Genomic DNA, 20,756 nt, shown 5'->3' with positions numbered 1-20,756 from the left:
ATTTATAACCTCGGGAAACGTGCCAATCTAGGTTTAGGTTAACCTTGGGCTGATTGGGCTTCCCTCGGAAGTTGGGCCTTGGTGACCAGTTATCCCAGGTGTCATGGGAAGGACACGTGTTGTGTCGTAATTGGTCCATAGTGGACGGATCATTGCTTGACACGTGGCAGGCTCCTATTGGCCCATGTGACGAACACATGGCGGAACCTGATTGGTCCACTTGTCAGATGGTGACTGGTGGGAAAAATCCCCTAATCAACCCCAATGCTTATTGCAAGTATCATCAAGGCAAGGGTCATAACACTGAGAAGTGTTGGAGGCTGAAAGATGCAATCCAAGACCTGATTGATGCTAACCAACTTCCTGTCCCTCCAGGGGGCAAGAAGCCTAACATTCAAACAGGTCCTCTTTCTGATGCTTTGGCTATCATGGGAGATGAAGTCTCCTTTGATCCGTCAATACTCATTCAACCTATGAATGAACCTCTGCCGGAAGTTATATTTATCTTAAGTACTGAAGAAGTGAATGGGATCTGGGATAGTGATGATGAAGACGTTTATCTCAAAGACATAGCCTGTTCATATCTCGGCACCAGTGAAGATGTTTGGGGGGACTTTGAGGTCAAGGTTCTCACCAGAAGTGGACGGTTGCAACAACCTAACCCACCTCCACCTCCACCAGAATCACATCCGATAATTGATCCCATCGACCCTGTGAATAGCGATGTGGTCAAACAACTACAAAAGACCAAGGTGGAGATGAATGTATGGAAGCTTTTGGCCACTTCACACGAGCATCGAAAGGTTGTGATGAATGATCTGGTGAAAATAGGAGTCGATGATGACATGACTCCTCAAGGATTGGTCAACTTTCTCACTACTGAGCTGCCGAGTACTAGCAATTTGATTTCCTTTTCTGATAAGGATCTACCCCCGAAAGGGGACCAATATAATAAGGCCTTACACCTCACTGTAGTGTGTAGGCAGATGAATGTTCCCATGAGCCTGGTTGAGAATGGCTCTGCAATCAATGTGTGCCCACTCCGTACTGCAAAGAAGTTGGGTATAAAGAATGAAGAATTGACTCCCTCCACTCAAGGGATTCGAGCTTACGATAATACTTGCCGTTAAGCCGTGGGTACTATCATATTGAATATAACTATCGGGGCCATTGAAAGTCGCACCAAATTTCAGGTGGTGGACATTAAAGCCTCTTTCAATCTGTTGTTAGGACGCCCTTGGCTTCATGAGCTAAAGGCGATTCCGTCATCGCTCCACCAGAAAGTGAAAGCCATAGTTGGAGGGGTTCCAATTACTATCGATGCTTCTCCTATGCGCATTCAAGTTATTGATACTCCTATCGTCCATGTTGAACATGACGAAGAAGATGAAGATCTTTGGGGGTTTTCACTAGATGATGTTCTTGTGATCGAAGAAGAGGAAAAGTGCCATCTCGACTTCGATCCCTATTCAAACACCAGTATCAACGCACTAGGCGAAAAAACCACTTAGCCATCGGTTTAAAAGCCCCCTAAGCCACCGGTTTTGAACCGGTGGTCATTTGGGGGGTGGCAATAACCCCAAGAAAGGCCACCGGTTCAAAACCGGTGGCAAAAATGATTATTGCCACCGGTTAACTGGTGGTAATATTTATTATGGCCACCGGTTAACCGGTGGCTAAAACCCATTCCCGCTTTTTTTAAAGGGGTTTTTGGCACCGGTTCTGTTCAAAACCGGTGGCAAAAATGGCCCAAAAAAATAATTTTTTTTTTTTGCATTTTTTCCACATAAATTGATATATAAACACTAACATATATATATATACTTACATATTTTCATTAAAAAAAGCTGTAATATTACAATTTTGGTCCAAAAAACTTAAAAAAAATACTAGTCACTAATAAATACAAGCTAAGTCACACCAAAAACCTATAATTGTCAGGATTCATGGAAATCAGCAATCTGTATAGTTTCGCAGCTTCTTCTAGACGATTAAGTTTCAGCAGAAGAGAAGTTTCCTGCTCTTTGTAAGACAATCTATCAACCTATATCCAAACCAACAAAGAAAAAATCAAGATTATAGATCAACACATAGAAACTATACCAGGACAAAAGTAATAGTATTCAATCATCTCACGATTTTGATTTCCTTCCGCTGTAGTTCTTCATGAAATTACATATTTGATAAATGTCATTGCTTAACAAAAACAAGAACATAAAATTAAAGGCAGATAGCACAGGAGCAAGCCAGCAAATGAACCCTGTTAACAGAAATTGAACTACCATAACCCACCACCCACCACCCAGAACACAAGACCCCCTACCACCACCAACCGCCACCCCACACCACCCCAACACCACCAGCTCCAACCCCAGCCCAAACCCTCGCCCAGAACACACGACCCCCCTACCACCACCAACCGTCACCCAACACCACCCCAACACCACCAGCTCCAACCCCAGACCCACCCAAACCGCATCCAAGCCACCAAGACCCATCACCGAAACCCACCACGACCCATCACCCAAACCCACCACAACCCGTAACCGAACCCATAACCAAACCAAAACCCTACCCAACGCCACACCCACCACGACAGCAACCACAACAGCCGCAACTAAAACCCTACCCACCGCTAGAACCACCACGACAGTAACCAAAAAACAAGCGAAAATTTAAAAAAAAAAAAAAAAAAAACCAAAAAACATACCTTTATAACCGAAATTGGTTTGAATTTGGTTTAATAAGGTCAAATTCGACCATGAAAAGTCTAGATCTAGAAATTTCATGGTCGAATTTAACCTTAAAAACCATTAATTTTTTAACACCACCAACCACAAAAGTTTTTAACACCACCGCCGGCGACGAGAGAGCTTTGAGATGAGAAAGGAGGAAAGAGAAGTGAGACGAGAGAGGGGTGAGATGAGAGAGAGAGCAGGAGAGAGTGAGACGAGAGAGAGAGAGAGCAGGAGGAGAGGGGAGGGAAGAGAGAGGCTGAGAGAGGATTTAGTTAGGGTTAGGGGTTTATAAAAGGGAGGGGGCGGTTTTTTTTTTAAACGCTTTGAACCGGTGGAATTAATATTTTGACCACCGGTTCGGTTCAAACCGGTGGCAATTCCCTTCCCACAAAATCCCGCCCATTTTCCCGTATTTTTTTGCCACCGATTATTAAAAACCGGTGGCCATTTGGCGGTGCCAAATTCAATTTTTCTACTAGTGACGCCATTCTGAAGAAGCAAGGTCACTTCCCTGGAATGACCCTTGGGCTCAAGAAGAAAATGGCTAAATCTTGGGGCCATCCTGGTGCGCTCAAGAAGGATACTTTCGGCTTGGGATTCGAGCCAACAAAAGAAGATCTTAAACAAGCTGCATTGAAAATGAAGGCTCGCAACAACGCTCGAATCACGAAGACGGAAATGGCCATGGATCCATATCCGTTCACCCTCAATGGCCAGTACATCAAAGAAGGGGAAGACTTTCCATGCTATGAATTCCCTGAACCATTTGTCCATAATGGGATCCGTGAACCGGGATTCGAGGTGTTCCTCGATTGTGGCTTCATCGATGAAGAGCTCTCCACAGCCGAGAAGTCAGCTAGCCTGAACTCTGATGATCTGGGAATCAACCTTCTTTTTGGAATGGAGAAAAATGAATCCAAGCCGGTCTGCAATAATAACTCCGAGCTCGTTCAAGCTGTCATAGCAAACAAGGATTTTGACCCCTCCGAATTAATCGTCCAAGCTGACAACATTTCAAGGGGATAGCGCAAGACATTGAGGATCACTACGCCGAGTGGAGAGAAGTTGGAAATAACCGCTGGCAAGGGTCCTATGTTTGATGAGTCTAAGTTGTCTGGGTCCGAGTCCGAGTCTGAGTCTAAGTCTGTAGACGAGTCCTTAGAGTCCGAGGCCGACCCTCTTTCTGCTATAGAGTTCAACCCTAAGTCTCTTGTTGAGTCCTCTCTTTCTAGTCCTAATAATTCTGGTGAGGTCGCAACCGACCTTGCTGCTCTTGATGTATTAGCCAGTGAATTCAATAAAATGAGTACCTTTGCTTACGATGCGTGCCATTCCCCTAGCCCTGATCAATATTGCTTTGCTAATGATAAAAATGACAAATAAATAATAAAAGCAATGGAAGAACACGAAAATAAAACAGCAGTTATTGAAGATACAGAAACAGTTAACATTTCCAATGATACGACTGTTAAAGAAGTAAAAATTGGATTAACACTAAGTCAAGATGAATGCAAAGAGCTAATTAACTTGCTTAGTGAATTTGTTGATGTATTTGCTTGGTCATACCAAGATATGCCAGGAATTGACAGGGATATAGCTCAGCATACGATACCACTCATTCTAGGTATGAAGCTTGTCAAACAAAAGCTGTGCCGAATGAAACCAGATGTGGCTCTTAAAATCAAGGAAGAAATCAGGAAGCGATTGGCCGCAGGTTTCATCAGAGTATCCAAGTATCCGGAATGGATAGCAAATGTGGTTCCAGTTCCAAAGAAGGATGGAAGGGTCAGAATGTGTGTTGATTACAGGGATCTCAATAAAGCAAGCCCAAAAGATGGGTTCCCTCTACCTCACATTGACATTCTGGTCGATAATACAGCAAACCATGCACTCCTGTCATTCATGGATGGTTACGCCGGATATAATCAGGTATTGATGGCCGAAGAAGACATGGAGAAAACCACATTCATCACACAATGGGGCACATATTGCTATACGGTAATGTCATTCGGTTTGAAAAACGAGGGTGCCACATACAAAAGAGCAGCTACAACATTGTTACATGACATGATGCACAAAGAGGTGGAGGTCTATGACGATGATATGATTGTCAAATCTAAAGATCGCCCAGGCCATATCGTCGCACTTCGCAAGTTTTTTGAAAGACTCCGTAAGTACAACATGAGATTAAATCCAGCAAAATGTGCATTCGGAGTCACGTCAGGCAAATTACTTGGATATGTGATCAGTTCCCGAGGGATTGAAATAGATCCTTCAACAGTAAAAGCGATCATGGCCATGCCACCACCCAAAAATGAGAAGGAGATTCGAGGCTTCATTGGAAGGTTGTAGTATATAAGTAGGTTCATATCAAAGCTCACAGCAATATGTGAACCTATATTCAAGAAGCTTAAGAAGAATGTCCCAGTCATATGGGATGATGATTGCCAAAAGGCTTTCGACAAAATCAAAGAGTATTTGGCAAACCCACCCGTGCTAGCGCCAGCAATACCCGACTTTCCTCTTCGACTCTACCTTACGGTCACAAGAGAAACGATGGGGGCAATGCTAGCACAAGAGATCGAAAGCAAGGAGAATGCAATCTATTACCTGAGCAAGAAACTCCAAGGATATGAGACGCGATACACGCCACTCGAGAAGTTGTGTCTCGCACTTGTATGGGCCGCACAGAAACTAAGACATTACATGCTCACTCATACAGTGCATGTCGTGTCCAAGATGGATCCTCTCAAATACTTGTTCGAGAAAGAAACACTCAACGGCAGATTATCAAGGTGGATAGTCAATCTGGCTCAATTTGACTTGAGATTTGTGCCACAAAAAGCCATCAAAGGTTCTGCAGTTTCTGATTTCTTAGCAGACTTTCCGCTAGAAGAAGCTGAAAAAGAAGAAGATGAGTACGATTTCCCTGACGAAGATTTACTCATGACCGAAGACGATAGTTGGACGCTCTATTTCGATGGAGCTTCAAACCAAAAAGGATGTGGTGTAGGAGTCTTGCTCGTATCACCCAATGAAGAGCACGTCCCAATTGCCATGAAGCTTGACTTTGATGTCACCAACAATGCCGCAGAATATGAAGCATGAATTTTGGGGTTTGAAACAGCTGTTGCCTTGGGAATCAAGAAACTCGGAATCTACGGTGATTCTTCACTAATCATTAACCAAATCTCCAAGAGATGGAAAGTGAGAAGTGAAAGTCTCGCTACGTATCAAGCTCATTTAGAAACTCTCACGGAGCAACTAGATGAAGTGGAATATACGTATTTTCCAAGAGAAGAAAACCAGTTCGCCGACGCACTAGCTAAATTAGCATCAGTGGTGCAAATTCCAGCTGACACAATCAGAATGCCACAGACCATAGAGAAAAGATATGAGCTAGCGTATGTTCATGCACTTGACGATGAACAAGAACCACAGGAAGAAGATGAAGAGCCATGGTATATAGACATCCTTAATTATGTGACAAGAGCATAATACCCTCCTAATACTGATAAAAGGGCACGCTGTGCTTTGAGGCTCCTGGCCTCACAGTATGTGCTCATCAGGGGAGAACTCCACAAGAGAACTGCAACAGGAAGGAATCTCTTATGTATAGCTAAGAAAGAAGCACATAAAACCATGGAAAACCTTCATGCTGGTATATGTGGAACTCACATGAATGCAAAGATGTTAGTCCAAAAGATTCAACGACAAGGTTACTATTGGACTACTATGGAGAGAGATTGTCACGAGTACGTCAAGAAATGTATGAAGTGTCAAATCTACGCAAACTTACAGCATGTTCCACCTTCGCTTCTCTACACGTATACTTCTCCATGGCCTTTCTCCACTTGGGGCATTGACATCATTGGAAAAATAACACCACCACGACAAGGGGGGCATGAATTCATTCTCGTAGCAATCGACTACTTCACCAAATGGGTCGAGGCTGCCTCATATTCCAAGCTGACGGCAAAACACGTAGCTCAATTCGTTGAGAAAAATATCATATGTCGCTATGGGGTACCACATGAGATGATTAGTGATAATGGAACACATTTCCAAGCCGAATGCGCGGAATTATTACAGAAATATCACATCAAACATCACCGATCATCACCTTACAGACCATAAACGAACGGAGCAGTCGAATCGGCCAACAAAAATGTGAAAACCATCATCGAAAAGATGACAAAAAATTACAAGGATTGGCCAAGTAAGCTACATTTCGCTCTTTGGGGTTATCGAACCTCTGTTCGTACATCGACAGGGGCTACCCCTTTCTCTTTGGTCTATGGAGTTGAAGCTGTACAACCAATCGAGCTCGAAATACCTTCTCTTCGAATCGCATTGGAAAGCCAACTAGATGAAGTCGACTGGATTAGAGCAAGATACGACGAACTGGTCTTGCTTGATGAAAAACGCTTGGCAGCTTTGCATCATGTCCAAACCTACCAGCAGCGTATGGCACGACATTTTAATAAAAAAGTCAAGACCAGAAATATCAAAGAGGGTGACCTAGTGCTTAAGGCACTTCGTAAAAATTTGTTAGATCCAAGAGGCAAATTCAGACCGAAAAAAATAATAAGTGATACCTCAAGAACGTCGCTAGAGCTCCGACAACTCGCACCACGCCAAAGCTTGATGATGCAATACTTCAGCGCGTCCACCAGCTTCATGATTCCCATCATCTCCGGGCGGTTAGGCTGAGGATAAAACAAAGAAAAATCAGTAATAAGCAGCATTAAAAGGGTGGATAATGCGTCGAAGAAAACTCACCGGCTCAAAGACCTCGGGCAGAGACTCCTGCGCCTATCTATAACCCTCCGGCGCGTCAGCAATATGGTCCTTCGTGATACCGATCGGCCCGGGGTAGCGGACAGACTGAGGAGGAATCTCAATCCTCCCCACAAGGAGAATAGTCGTCTGAAAATATGATCGAATAATCAAGTTCACTATAAGAAAAATGTCTTTTCGTAGCTATTATTTCGTAGCGATTGTACATTCGCTACAATATGCAATTATGTTTGTGAAATAATTAAGGAAGTGGTATCATTTTACAATCGCAATGGTTTCCCATGTAAAACCGATACGGAAAACATAATAATACATATCACACTATTTTTACACATTTATATAATTTTGAGAAATCGTATCATTTACAATTGCCACTAAATCCTAAAAATCGATACGAAATGCCTTTTTAACACTAGATATATAAATATTGTATGACAAATAATACATAAAATATGACATAGCTTATTGGTGAAACATTTAATATAAGAGTTTGAGGTTGCATGTTCGAATCTTGTAAAGATCATACGCATGTTTTTTTTTTGAAGAAAATGAGTTAAATATTTATAGCGATTGTAATCGCTACAATAATCACCACGATTGGATGTAGTTTTTCGTATCGATTATTGAGGCCAACCCCAACGATATTGAAAACCACTACTAAAGGCTAAGGCAACGGGGGATATTGTATCGAATGACCATTCATTGGGAAAGTTTTTTGTTGCAATTACAATCGATACTAAAGGTTAAAATAATCGCTACAAAAAGATTATTTTCTTCTAGTGGTTATTCGACTATTTAAAACAGAGACTAATAAAGAAGATCCTCAAAAGAAATCATACCTCGGGAAGACGGGGCGGAGGAGCCAGAGAAGGAAGCAAATCCCGCGCATAGTCGCTCTCCATATGAACGAGCTCCTGCCGTGGAAGAGTGTAGCGCTCTCCCCTGTTGATCAACTCTCTGATCAAGCCGGAGTCCAGCATCGACTCTGGCGGGGATGAAGGCAACACAAAGCGATCGCCGCTATGCTAACGGACGACTCGCTCTCCCAAATACCAGACGAAGCGCCCGGTACCAACCAAAATGGTACGATACACTGAAAGACGTAGGGCCTCGGGTAGATCAGTCGTCCCGGCCCAAGGACGGTACTGGACATCGATGGGAACCTGGAAACCATAAAAAGTTAGGGAGTTAGGCGTGAAACAACGGAAACAACATCAGAAGGAAAGAACGCAACAAAACTAATCCTTACGCCAACGGAAGAGGTGCCTCGGCGTAGTAGCCCACGAAGTGCCGGAACAGACTCCACCCACGACTCTCCTCGGTAACGCCAGCTGGCCCCGACGGGGAAGTCATGGACCACTCCCCGACGCCGGCGAGGAGCCAAGCCTGGGAAGTACTCGTAGAACCATAGCTGCAACAAAAATAATATTTAGCACATGAGTCGAACAAGCTAAAATGAAACAAAAAGGGAAAAGATCATCACCTCTACGACTCTCCACAAGCCATAAACGGTGATAGGGGACTCGTCATCTAGCTGCCGGTAGCAATGACGTAGAGACAAAAGAAGATCCGCGTACCCAAGACTGGCCCAGCTATAGGATCCTATCTCGGGGATCCTGGCCAAAGAGGGGAGGTAGCAAAGGAGCACGCGTGAACTCCTGTCGGGAGAGAGGGTCATAGAAATCAAGATCAAGATGAAGATCCGCACCCGCTGCTCAGCCGTCGTATCCTCCATCTCGAAGCCGCGAGCTAGAACTGAAGCCAGCTCCGATCGTCCACTCCTAGGACCACCTCGAGATACTGGTCGGGTCCTGATGTGCTGAACAATCAGACCCAACAAATCAGCTACCTCAGCCGATCCCCAAGATATATCGGACATCTGACCTACAGCCCGGTCGGTGAAGCGCAGCCCGCTAATCATGCTGAAGTCTAGAGGGGTCACCGTCATCTCCCCCCCAAGCAAAATGAAAGGTGTTGGTAGTATCCCAGAAATACTCCAACAATGCGCGAACGACTGTCGCGCCGCAACCCCGGGGGCTGCGAAACCCTACAACCGCCGCATAAAAATCTACCAAGCCAGCCGACTCCCATAGGACGCTCGTAGCAGGATCCCTCGTAATGACCTGGTGAAGTCTAGGGATCAAATCGCCGGCTCCGGAACCATGCTGGCGAAGTGTGCCATCGACTATGCCGGAGAGTGCGCGGTGAGAGACGTGGTTTTTGCGGCAGAAAACCAACTGGTCTGGGGTCCACGGAGGTGGAACCCACCTACCCCTACTCGTAGAAGTCCGAGGCTCGGACTCTAAGACGTTGTCGTCCATGCCCTCAGGGACAGTGGGAGTGTCCTCCCGAAAAGCCCGACGCCGGCCGTGGGTAGAAAAGTGGCAATCTCGTCGTCTAGGCATGCTATTATAAAAATCTAAATGTTTAGCATCATTTCCTAAACATTTTAAGTTACATATTTATAAAAATAAAAATAAATATACTTAGCATCATTTCCTAAGTTATTTAATTTTTGTATTATATGCTAAATTTTTACCTCAAGGCTAAAAATTGGTAAAAATTATGGTATTTAGTTTCTCCATGACAAACTAATACTACAGTTCTCCTAGCCGCATGATACTATGTTCTCCATGACAATATAGTACATATGCAAAATATGAATCAATACATCATTTCACAAGATTCACCACCATTTCAAGAACAAAACATGAACATTATTTCACAAAGTAGCACCCAAAAATGGTGATTTGCTCAATTCTCCATCGAATCATGCAATTTTTGCCTCAAATCTCTCACAAACACACATGTACACATATACAAGTAAAATCATGACAAGAATTTCAACATAAAACTTCAAAATCAAAAACCCCCAAATTGATTTTTTTAGGGTTTGTCATGAAATTATTTATGTGAAGGAAATTCAAAGCAATAATCAAAGGAAACTTACACAGATGTTTGTAGAGGGTCGAAGATGAGGAAAAAAGCAAGAAATTACAGCAAATTGGTGAAAATTAAAACTCCAAAGTTCGAAAAAACTTCCGCCCACCAGCAGAACCGCCGTGACACAGTCAGCTAAATTCGTGACACGGCGAGGCAGTCTCGTGTCACGGCGAGCTTCAAAGCTGACGGAGCTCCGACGACTTAGACGGCAACTCTGGCGGAGACAGAAACAACAGCAGCGAAAAACAGCAGCAACAAACCGCAGCAAAAAAAAAAGAAAAATCAGATCTGCAGAACAACCGTGTCACGGTCGCCGTTACCGTGTCACGTTGAGCTTCGACGGCCGGCGGTTAACCTTAAACGTGGCGCGGCAATTTTTAAGCAAGAAGTGAAAATGGAGAAATAGAGAGGAGATGAGCAATGAGATGAGAAGTGGTGAAAGCAGAAATGCGAATTTAAAGACAAAAAAAGACAAAAAAAGTAACCGTTGCAATCATTCACGCGTGACTGATTCAAAAAGCAGCAAAATAAAATAAAAAAAGAGAAAAGGGGAGTCCCGTGACACGGGATCTTGTCCCGTCTGAGGGGAAGTCATTCCCGTGTCACGGGAAGTTCTTGACGTGGCGCGGCTATTCTGCACTTGGTCAGGGAATATTCCTGGCCTTTTTGACTAGTTTGACTGATTTTTCGAGATTATTGAGCGGTTATTTTTCGCTAGAATTACGCGAAAAATGCTAACTGATATTTAAGGGGGACTGAAATTACCATTTTACCCCTGGCAAGTGTCAAAGTCTATTTTTCGGCATTTTAAACATTTAATATGGTCGGATAATCGGCTTAAAATTGTGAATCATCTGCGGCCCACGTTCGGGGATAATCGAACCACCATACACTTACCAATTTCAGCCAAGTCGGCTTTCCTCAGGCTTGGAAAGCGTTATCGGTGGATTTTTCTTCAAGTATAGAAAACCGCCAAGTCGTCTTTCCTCAGGCTTGGAAAGCGTTATCGGTGGATTTTTTCTTCAAGTATAGAAAACCGCCAAGTCGGCTTTCCTCAGGCTTGGAAAGCGTTATCGGTGGATTTTTCTTCAAGTATAGAAAACCGCCAAGTCGGCTTTCCTCAGGCATGGAAAGCATCATCAGTGGATTTTTCTTCAAGTATAGAAAACCACAAAATTCCTTTGTCGGCTTTCCTCAAGCGTGGAAGGCATTATCGGTGGAATTCTTCAAGCATAGGATGACACCAAATTCGTTCGTCGACTTTCCTCAGGCATGGAAAGCGTCATCCGGTAGCTTTCTTCAGGCTTAGAAAACTACCAAACTCTTCGGTTGGCTTTCCTCAAGCATGGAAAGCATTTCAACAAATGTCACTCTGGTGGATTCCTTCAAGCATAGGAGAATACCAAACTCATTTGTCACCGATACACTGGTGTTAGATACGTATTCTATCCCTTTACTCCTTTATCTGTAGAACTAACATTTTTCTGCAGGTATTGGCGTATACAGAATGATTTAGGATCGCAGAACGTCTTTAATCATTCTCCGTCCCTATCGGCTACTTTGACTATCGTTTTCGAAACCGACGTTTCTACAAACTCAGTCAAAGTGGGGGCTTCTATAGACACCTAAAAATGTCTCCCCAAAACCAAACCCGATGATAAATAACCTTTCACCGCCACTATTGGTCGGGTTTAGTATTTAATCCCGAGAGTGCTTAAAAAATCGTATTTTATTAAATTCATACTTTTGAACGGTCCATGGATTAGTCTTGATGTTTGGTAAAAACATAGTTTTAATTTCAGCCTAACTTATTTTAAGTCCAAACCTTTTTTTATTTTACTGTTTTTGGCCCAAACCTTTTATTTTTATTTTATTATTTTAGCCCGCATAATAAAAGTTAGAAAAAAGCCCGAAATTATCAATCGGCACTTAAAAGCCGAAAGAAATTAGGGTTAAAAAAATGAATTTAGACGGAAAAATGGACTGGAAGTTCCCGCGTCACGGCAGACTGCCACTGTGTCACGGGAACCCTTCCCGTCTGACGGTGGGATTTCCCGTGACACGGGAGGTCTGCCGTGACACGGGACGTTCCGTGTCCTTTCCGCGTAAACCCTTAACGCGTTTTTCATCCCGTTTTCTGAAAATTTCCCGCGTCACTCCAAAACTGTACCGTGTCACGGGATAGTGTACCGTCTGACGGTACAGTCTGACCGTGTCACGGTACAGTCTGACCGTGTCACGGTACAGTCTGACCGTGTCACGGTACAGTCTGACCGTGTCACGGGATACTTTTTTAGGGTTTTTATCATTTTAGGGTTCCGTGTGCTCCCTCAGCACATTTTCCCTATAAATACCCCCTCATTTCTGATGTACGGGGCAACGGGAATTTTTATTAATTTTATTTTCTCTCTTCTACGCTATTAACCTAAACACTAGCCTACCCTTTTCACTTCAAAATTCCTTCTTCAAGTACTCAAAGGAGTCCATATTTTACTCGAGGTTCTGTCCTTAAGCCAAGGCGTGAAAGGTGGAATCGTTTAAGAGTTTGGCCCCAAAATCAACCTTATTTTATTTAATTTAATTTAGTTATTGTTTTATTATTCCCTTGAAGTTACTAACTCGTTTATTATTTTGTAGTTGCAAACGAACAGAATCAAAGTAAGGATCATGCTCCTTTAATTTTTATTATTTTTCTAACGATTTTATGTTGTTGGAATTGTAATTAAATTGGTTTTAATATTAATGTTATTCTATTATTTTTATGATCACCATATTGCATGTTTAAAGGGAATATGTAATTGAAAATCACGCCTAATAAGATAATTTGGACAACCGGTTTAGGTTCCATTTAATCTTATTATTAATTGAAGTGATCACCAAATTTTTAGAATTGTGTGTGCATTAATTATAAACCAATTTAGTTAAATAATAGTTTGGAGCAAATTGAATATTTTGTTTGTATGCCTTTGAGATCGCAGGAATCACTTTTCACTATAAGAATCAAGTAGAGGCCAATACGGGCGAATGTGACTACATGACTCACTTCGTACCATCATCCCCGATCCTCTTTTCGTGGTTCCGAACCATATGGAGTTAGTAATCTCATGGATTATGAATGGGGTGTAACCTTCACGAGTCAATCGTTGTTGCCTTCGTTGTCCCTTTATCGTGGTTGCCTTTTATGATCCGTGAATGGTTTACAAGTTCCTTAAAAACTTGTTGGCGGCTCCCTACTTTATTTGTCCCTAATCGTATTATGTCAATTCCCACTTCCTATGAGTGCCAAGCATATTCACAACATGCTTTTAACGTAGGCGCACTTTGAGCGACGCCTACAGGTGGCTGGGGGAGAAGTACAAAGTCCGCTCATCCCATTCAGGGAGGGGACCGAGAGAAGTGGACGGGTCGGTGTCCTCCTCTACAGGCTCATGCTCCCGTCGTGTGTCTCGGGACCGTGAACCCGAATCTCGCTGTCTAGCCATACTACATTGTGCAAAATCAACATAAATTAAGGTTCTATAGTATCTAATGTTCGCCTAGCCACATGATACTATGTTCGCAAAAAACAGAGCACAAATTCAATGTGAGCATATACGGCATTTTTCAAGCATCCATAAAATTTCTTGCAATACTATGGTAATTATTGTGACAAATTGGACAAGAATTTCTAGCAAAAACATCAAGAATAAGCCACATTGTCTTCCCGACCTTAAAAGGTCCAACAATGGTGATTTGTTCGTTTCTTTACCAAATTGAGTCAAAAAGTCTCAAATTACTCCTAAGGCAATATATAAACATAATCAAGCAATTTCATGGCATAAGATTTGACAAACAAAGAGAATTAAGCAATTTAAGGTTCGAATTTTTCAGAAATTTGTGAACAAAGAATGTCAAATTCATCAAAAACCAGGGTGAGTTTGAAGAAAACTTACATAGATCAGAAAAGTAGATGAAAGAAGCTTTGATTTGCAACAAATTTGAGCAAGTTTGGTTGAGAAACGAGCAAGAACGACCAAGACGAAGTTCAGCGGCGATTTACGGAGAAGAATAGCACCAGCGGCAAAATGAGGAAGAAAGGGGATAAATACAGCAATCCCGACTCTGGCGCCAAATGACAGCTTTGGCGTCTGGCGCTAGAGTTCAGCACCTGACGCTAGTTTTAGCGTCTAGCGCCAGCGCCAAATCGTGGCGCTAGCAACTTTTCAGCGGCGATAGAATGTTCAGCTACTCATAACGGTTATTTCGACCTCTTACAACAATTTTGGGTTCCTTGGTACGCCAGTTAGCCCCTCTAAGAAATTTGACTGATTTAGTAATCGGCTCGGTTACAATCGCATTAAGTGATTGACCTGATGAATGATCGTCTCACTTAGCTTAAAGCACCTAAGCATTAGCTCAGTAGAGGCACCGACATAATGGTTCATACGGCAAGAGGCATCGAAATACTAATTTACAATTCAGAGGCACCGACATAACGGTTCACAAGCAGCAAAAACATCGACGTACTGGCATAGCGGAAGCAAAGTTCAAGCGAGCTTTTAAAAGATCGACAAGCATTGGTCTTCGGTAATTTTCCTCGGAATATTATTGCAACAAATGAAGATGTCTTTAGGTGAAGATATCTTCGACGGCGTTCCCTAGCTTGCGGAGTGTTGTTACAAACAACTGGAGGATAGTTTCAGGCGAAGCAATCTTCGATCGTGTTCCCTGGCTTGCGGAAGATGGTCACAAAGCGCTAGAATGTCGTTTCAGGCGAAGCAATCTTCGATGGGGCTCTCTAGCTTGTAGCAGTCTATCACGACGGAATTGAAGGCAGTTACAAGCATAGCAGTCTTCAGGAGATATTCACTAGCTTGCAAAAGATCGTCAAAACAAACAGCAGGATGACATTCCCTAGCTTGCGGAAGGTTGTCACAACAACGACAAATGCAGCAACAAATCGGTTACTTCCAGAGACGTGTGCTCGACGGTGCAAGATTCGCGTTTCTTAACTCTTTTATCTGTTTTAACTAACTCTAGTATTGCAGGTATTGGCGTTACAAGAGTGATTTAGGATCGCAGAACGTTCTGAATCATTCTCCGTCCCTATCGTTACTTTGACTTTTGTTTTCGAAACTTGCATTTCTCCAAACTCAATCAAAGTGGGGACTTCTGTAGACACCCATTTGTGTCTCCCCAAAACCAAACCCAGTGATGAGTACCTTTCACGTCGAATCATAATCGAATAAAGTGAAAGTGTGGAAAGTCTAGTGTTACGGTTAGTTTTTATTTCTTTTCTTTCTCTCTGTTTTTGAAAACATATTTTAAGAAAACAGCCAATTCAGTTTGGTTTGGTCCACGGCAAGGGTCCAATAATGGTGTAGTTGGGTCAGGTTCAAAAAGAGCTTTCCAACGATATATTATAAGCCCAATTCTGATGAATAATGAGAAAGTTATGGCCAAATTACTAAACTGGGCCCGGTTTGATATTTATGTGCGGTCCAATGATCTAGAGGAGGGCCTAATATTGATTTATCATTCCTAATGCAATTAGAATTGATTATAGTGTTCTAGATTTTTCTAGAAGGTTTTTTTCATTCCTAATTTAATTAGCATTGACAAATTGACTTTAGTTGACTTTTTAGAGTTTTAATCAGAATAAAAGAAGTGTTTTTAAGGAAAATAAGATTTTGCCCTCCTATACGGCTATATTTTATCAAATTAAGAAAACGCGTGGAAACTGTTTTCTAGCGTCTGACAATAGGACCAGCGCTTGGCGCTAAGCTTGGCGTCTAGCGCTAGACCTGGCGTCTGGCGCTAATGTCTGGCGTTTTGCGCCAATTTGTTTTATTCTCTTCGAAACTCTGATTTGTTTTTTTATCCATCCGGCTGATTTTCTCTATAAATAGCCTCTTAAAACCTCTATTTTCAATCATCAATACTTCTCATCAACTCTCTAGTTTTCGATTCTAATACTCTCTTCAAGAATCTCTTGATCTCTCTCTTTTCTAAAACAACCTTTTGCATACAAAATTCCGCATTCACAAGATCTAGAAACACCTAGCCAAGTTCGAAGTTGCCTTCGCCCTAGACGTGAAATGTTTTAATTTCTGAGGGTTTGGTCCCAAATCTCTCTTTCAATTATTTAATTTAATTGTTGGTTTTTTATTTTTCTTGAAGTTACTAGAAAGAGATACGAGGCATCCAAGTAAGTACTTTAATTGATTTATTGATATTATGATATAGAAATCATGTCTAGGTTGTTATTATGATTCCTAGTGTCATGTTAGGGTGTTTTGATTATCATGTTTAGGGTAATAACTATAATTTCTAATATCAAATATGACAATTTTGATTTCTGCGATGCTTCCTATTCTCTTCCTAATATTCAAGTTAGTATCATGTTAGACCTATATATTTGATCGTTGATGTTTAGTGACATGCTAAGGTTTGTTATTAATCTTGTTAGTATCATGCCTAGGATCTTGCTATTATTATGCTTTACCATGATTATTTTTATGATTATTATTTTTTTTATAATGATTATTATTATGTTGCTTGATATATATTTATTTTTATTGCTTGATTACACATTTTATGCATGTTAAAGGGAATTTGTACTTGTAATCACGCTTAATAAGATAATTAATAATCTTATTTATGGTTAATTTGATTATAATTCAAGTGATTGCCAATAATAGTTTTGTTGTGCATTAATATTCAACCAACATAGATTAAACAGGTTTAGGGTTAATCCTATTGATTGCATGTTAGTCAGAAAGCGCACATGAATACGATCAGATCGAATAAAGTAGAGGCCTATTATTAGGGCATGTTCAATCTCTTTTAGGTTTGATTTGAACCTTCATCCCCGAACTACCAGTCATGGTTCCACACCTATTGGAGTTGACGATCTCCTGGATCGTTAAGGGGTGTAACCTTCACCTCGTGAACGATTTACAATTTCCTAAAACTTGTTGGCGACTCTTTTGCTCTATCTTCTTCCCTTTGGATGCCACCGTACTTTAGTCACAGTGGGGTTCAAGTTTGGGGTAATGCTTGAAATATTCCCTACGCTAATATCCTCCTCTCATAAAATATTCCGTTCAGTCAGAACAGGCCCTAAATGTATAATCAAAGAACTGACAGTGATGGGTTTGATGACGGTTGTATTCAACATATAATTGCACTTTAATATATATATATATATATATATATATATATATATATATATAAATATATATATAATATATATATATACATATATATATACATATATATATATACATATATAAATATATATATATATATATAAAGTATGCATTTTTTTAGAGTATTCGGAGCGCCACATAAGCAAAGGTATTTTTTAGACCAATTAAAAATTAGATTTCAATTTTATTTTAGAATTTTTCCACGTAGGTAAAAATAACGAATAGTGATTTATTAGGATTTAATTTAGTTTAAAAACTAAAAATTATCTTTTACAAAATTATCTATGATTTTTTAGACCAATTAAAAATTAGATTTTTGTTTTATTTTAGAATTAAAATATTTAACTTTCCACCTAAATAAAAGTGACGAATGAGATTTAAGAATTTTTCCACATAGGTAAAAACAATAAATGATGCTTTATTAGAATGTAATTTAGTTAAAAAAAACCAAAAATTATTTTTTAAAAAATTATCTACGAATTAAATTATTTTAATGGTAAAAAAATAAAATAAAAATCTAATGATATAAATAAGCTACATATTCTCCAAAAAGATATTATTAATTAAACCACTATAATATCTAAAAACTATCTTCATAAAAAATCGTCCATAGTATTGAAATATCTTTATATGATAATAAACACCCACTACATATAAATATTGAAAAATATTTGATTAAAATATTATACGATAATAAACACCCACTACATATAAATATTATACTTTTTTTTGTAAATAAAAGGATATCATGTAGTTAAATACTTATCACAGTCAATTTAATTTTTTAAATCGATTATAATTTGCCATGTCTACTATATATTTGCCACATAAACTATATGAGTAATATGACATACTCTTTGGACTATTTTGTTTGGGTTGGCTTTTATTGGTTTAGCGTTAGATATCGTAACAATAATAGTAAGATAAAATTTATTTTAATAACTAGTGTGTAGCCCGAGCGTTGCACCGGGTTACTATATATATATATATATATATAATTAATGACAAAATGTTGGTAAAAAAAGACTTAACATTGTCTTAATTTTGTTGAATCTATTCGTTTTTATTAATTTTTCTCTACACTATATAATTATTTATGTGTTTAATTAAACATATAGTAATTTATGTGTGTACAAATGACATGAGTTACTATTGGCTAAGATGGTAAGAATATGAAGATGGTAAGAATATGATCTTATATACATGAGGTCATATGTTCAAATCTTGTGGGATGTTTTTTTTTTTTTAGTGTAGATATACGTGGAACATAAACATTTTTAGGAACGCTTTTTAATATAGAAGTATAGATAACCCAATAAAATAAATTGAAAATGCTTATAATCATATGACAAAACATACCTACCATTATAAGATAAATTTTGATGGTGTTTACGATAAGAATTAAAAATTATTCGTTAATTATAATTAAATTAAAATTTGTGATACCTACCATTATAAATTGGCGCATCATACGACACCAACAAAATTTCGTATCAATACAAAACCAAATCAAATAAATTTTGTGTTAGTAATTTTGTGTCAGTTTTAGATCATCAATGGCTGGATAATTCTTAGCTTATTTTTAAAATTTATATTTCTAATTAGTATGTACATTGTGTTTATTTTGGGGTTTATGTTATGTTTTGTTTTTACATGCTAATCAAATTTAATCAGAGAATTAAATTCAAGCAAAAATGATTGGAAAGTCAAAGCAAAAATTTAGTAATTTACGTGTTTCTCGCCTGTTTGACGTACTGAATTTTCGCAAACAAGAATGATAATAAGTTTGGATATGGTCTTATTGGACGAGGAGGTATTTCTTATAAAATATTTACCTTTATTCATTTTTTTAATTGAAACCTCTTTAGTTTTTATTGTAATTAATTAACTTAATTTCTTATTTTTAATTACAAGGTGATTACATTCATGTCTCAATCATATCAAATCCAACTTTGTTCAACCCTTTCGTTCAAAATTGATTGAAGGAAAAGTTTACACCATTAGATACTTTTCAGTCGTTCCAAATAAGAATCAATATCGCGTTGTAAGTGATAACAAAATAATGATTCAATTTTTTCATAATACTGTTGTCCGAGTGATTGGAGATGATGAAAAAATTCCAATGCATAAATTTGATTTTATACAATTACATTCTTTAGATCAATTTCGCAACAATTATTCACTTCTGGGTGAATATATTGGTGGTTTATTTTTATCTAAATGAATAGAAGTTCCAAAAGTTCAGTTCTTAAAAGACATTTGGAAGTATGATTTTTATCTTTCAAAATTCTTTTTTGGTACATAGAGTATGCTTTTAACAATAAATTGATGTTATTGAATTGCTACATATAATAGACACTACTAACACTATTGTTTGAAGATATAAACAAATTGGTTTGTTGCTTTTGGTGGGTCCATTGTGCGAGTTTCAAAGTCCATCGACTCTTATAATTTATAATATTTTTACTAACTATGTGTAGTTTTTTATTGTACTGAAAAATCGGAAAATAGTACTATTGGAAAACTTGAGATACAACTTACTTCTGCGGACTCAGAAGAAATTATCTCCAAGAAGATTGCTATTCCAACTCTTATGAATCACGTCCAAAAAACTGATGAAAAGTTATTATATTAAAAATGCTTTTTTTATAATTTTGAAGCATTATTTAATGACTAGATTTATATCATACAAAAAAATTTCTAATAATTTCGTAAATACAGGATTTAATCTTCTACTGTAAGGTTAAAGTGACTGATATCATGAGTGGGAATGGTTGGTATTATATCTCATGTCCGGTTTGTATAAGACGTGTCACTCCAAGATTGACGGACTTTATGCATCAATTACAAAAAAAAAATCAATTGAAGGACCAATACCATGGTTAGAGATCTACAAATAGTTTATGGTTTAAATATTAATCATATATAAATAGCTATTGATTTTTTTATGATGAACTTTAGGTATCGTTTGGAGCTTGGTGTTGAAGATCATAGTAGTTCGACCATATTTGTTATTTTTGATGAAGAAGCTAAGAAGTTAATTGGTCAAGATGCAAGCTGTTTTTGAAGCTCGTATCTATGAAAA

The sequence above is a fragment of the Chenopodium quinoa genome, unplaced genomic scaffold (assembly GCF_001683475.1).
Source record: "Chenopodium quinoa cultivar QQ74 unplaced genomic scaffold, ASM168347v1, whole genome shotgun sequence".
Classification (NCBI taxonomy): Eukaryota; Viridiplantae; Streptophyta; class Magnoliopsida; order Caryophyllales; family Amaranthaceae; genus Chenopodium; species Chenopodium quinoa.
This window is presented reverse-complemented; position numbering follows the sequence as displayed.